Source organism: Nomascus leucogenys, chromosome 6, assembly GCF_006542625.1.
Source record: "Nomascus leucogenys isolate Asia chromosome 6, Asia_NLE_v1, whole genome shotgun sequence".
Taxonomy (NCBI): Eukaryota; Metazoa; Chordata; class Mammalia; order Primates; family Hylobatidae; genus Nomascus; species Nomascus leucogenys.
In genome coordinates, this window is record NC_044386.1 from 93878477 (window position 1) to 93881645 (window position 3169).

At 42.2% G+C, this 3169-nt stretch overlaps 1 non-coding gene across 1 annotated transcript; it reads right to left on the bottom strand.

The window, feature by feature from the left end:
- Positions 1-1101: 1101 nt before the first annotated feature.
- LOC115835757 lies at positions 1102-1171 on the bottom strand. The gene has a single exon (XR_004030778.1). It is a non-coding gene; the product is annotated as a small nucleolar RNA SNORD77 (small nucleolar RNA).
- Between the last annotated feature and the right edge of the window lie 1998 nt (positions 1172-3169).

Sequence of the window (3169 nt, forward strand, 5' to 3'; positions counted from 1 at the left end):
GAATCTAAATTCTAGTAGCAAAGCAGGTAGGGTGGTTATTGCATAAGGAGGTATCACAACCTGTCATTTGGGGAGGGTGAGGGAAGGACTGGCTGTCACAGCTCAGCCTCACCAAGGACGTATGTGTAGTGCCCTCTGGTGGCCTGCAATGGCACGTGAGCCAGGCAGATCAGAATCCCCATCTCTCACCCCCCCACACCCCCACCCTCCTCCCAGCCACCCCCATCTCAGGCAAGACAAAGCCAGAGTCCTAACTGGTCTGCCTGCTTCCACTCCTGTCCACCAGAATGATTTGTTAAGATCGTCAGATCATGTCACTCCTCTGCTCAAAATTCAGGGTAATTTCCCTTCTCCCTGAGTTATTTAGCCACAGTACTCACAGTGGTCTCCATGGCTGTACTCGGTATGGCGCCTCCCAGCGACCTTTCTGTCTCCACTTCCTGCCCCTCTCCCGGCTGCTCACCCTGCTGCAGCCACGCCGGGCTGCCTGCTCTTCCTCTGCCAGCATAACCCACCAAGCACACTCCCACCTCTGCGTTTGCTGTCTCCCCCACCTGGAATGCACAGATGACTCCTTCGTGTCCTTCATATCTGTGTCAAATATCACCACATCATCTTTTGCACTAAATAAAAAAACAGCCCTCCTCCCAGCACACTATATCCCCTTTAGCTGGATTCATTTTTTGCCATAGTATTTAATACCATCTGACGTATTACATAGTTATTTACATATATATGTGTGTGTGTATTTATATGTATTACCTGTCTCCTACTACTAAAGTTTCTGCTTTTTTGAAAAAGCAGAAACTTTGTTTTGTTCCCAGTTGAATCCCCAGGATCTAGAACAGTGTCTAGCCTATAGTAGGTGCTCAAATATGTATGTTGGGGAAATAAATGAATCAAGATCTGAATAATGAGCAGGCATTGTATGACCTTCATTGTTTCTTTCTTGAATATCAAGACACTATCACAAAAAGGACAACTCTACAAATATATATAAAATTCATAAAATTCCTATTATATCCCAGCAGCTGGGGCAAAGGAAAAAAAAAGAAAAAAATTCCAATATAATCCCAACAGTTTTTTTTTCCCAACCACCCCAGATACATCAGACAGATGGTATACATCTCTTCATGACTCAATCTGCTGAACGACTCAACTGTCATAGTATCCAACAGGTTTCTTTTTAATTGGATTAAATTATCTGACAATTTATTTGGAAAGAATAAAGTACTTGTAAATAGCCAATAAATGTAGAAAGAAGTACACTAAGGGTGCACTTGGCTTACTAGATCTCAGAAGACACTATAAAGATACGACAATAGCATCAATATAATATTGGCCTGGGCATAGACAAATAAACCAGTGGAATAGAAAAGAGAATCCAGGAATAGATATCTGTTTTTAAGAACATAAAATGTGAACAGTGCAATTTTAATTCAGTGGGAAATGGATGGATTATATAATAAATGATGATGATATCTATCAGGAAAATAATTGGACCTCCATTTTATATCATACAAAAATAAGTTCCAAGTAGATTAAATATTAAAACATAGCAGGTACTTTTATTTATTCATTTATTTATATTTATATTTGAATTTTTGAGGCAGAGTCTTACTCTGTCACCTGGCCTGGAGTACAGTGGCGCAATCTTGCTTCACCATAGCCTCAACCTCCCTGGCTCAAGCGATCTTCCTACCTCAGCCTTCCAAGTAGCTGGGACAGGTATATGCCACCATGCCTGGCTAATTTTTTGTATTTTCTATAGAGACAGCGTTTTGCTATGTTGTCCCAGGCTGGTCTCGAACTCCTGGGCTCAGGTGATCCGCCCACCTCAGTCTTCCAAAGTGCTGGGACTACAGGTGTGACCCACCATGCATGGCCAGCACGTCCTTTTAGAACCCCAACTAAGTTCAGAATATAGTTAATTTGGTCCTCATGCCTATATGAAGACGTGGCTGATTTCATCAGAGTCACAATGTATAGTGTACATTCTTAATCTTTTGGTTGTAAAAAGTCCCATTTCGCAACTGGGCTGAGAGTATGAAAGCCCAAATGGAATGAAGAGGGAGTCCGTGGTGTGGAGAGGGGGACTGGTAGTGGTAAGAATGGGGTGCTGGAGCCCAAGCATGAGGAGAGTTTCTATAGGAAAGTAGGGGTAGTGACTCTAGCTGCCCAGCTGAGAGTGTCAGAGTCCAAGCCAGGTAAGGAAATGGTTCATGGAGGGGCAGGACAAGAGATTGATCAAATAAATAAATATTTTGAGAATAATGGGAGTGAAGCTTCTATTTAAAATGAAAGAATAAATATAGTAATGAGGAAACTAGAATAAACCCTGTGGCATTAGACTGGAATTGAAGGTATTAGGGGTGGATTCATGGTTTTATTTTTTTCTTTTCTTTTTTTTTGGAGACAGAGTCTGGCTGTCACCCAGGCTGGAGTACAGCAGTGCAATCTCAGCTCACTGCAATCTCCGCCTCCTGGGATCAAGCAATTCTCCCACCTCAGCCTCCTGAATAGCTGGGAATACAGGCACGCGCCACCACACCCGGCTAATTTTTGTATTTTTAGTAGAGACGGGATTTCACCATGTTGGCCAGGCTGGTCTCGAACTCCTGACCTCAAGCAATCTGCCCACCTTGGCCTCCCAAAGTGCTGGGATTACAGGCGTGAGCCACCGCACCCAGCCCATGGTTTTCATTTGATCTAAATATCTTCACCATGTTGAATCTAGACAAGAGGATACATCAGACAAACGCAGATCAAGGGACATTCTATAAAATAACTGGCCTGTTATCTTCAAAAGTGGTCGTGAAAGTAAAGGAAAGACTGAGGAATTGTTCCAGACTAAAGAAGACTAAAGAGGGATGAAAACCAAAAGCAGAGTTTTGATCTTGGGTTGGATTCTTTTGCAAGGACATTATTGGGACAATTGGTGAAACTTGAATGGAGTATATTGATGGAAATGTAGTAAAACGTCATTGTCAGTGTCCTAGTTTGGATGGTTGTATTATACTTATGTAAGGAAATGTTGCTGTTTGTAAGAAATACGCACAGTAAAGTATTCTCGTGGGCAACAGGGCATGTTGTTGGCAACATACTCTTAAATGGCTCAAGGCAAAAAAAAATTTTTTTGCCCTTGTCTTGCAATTTTTCTGTAAGTTTA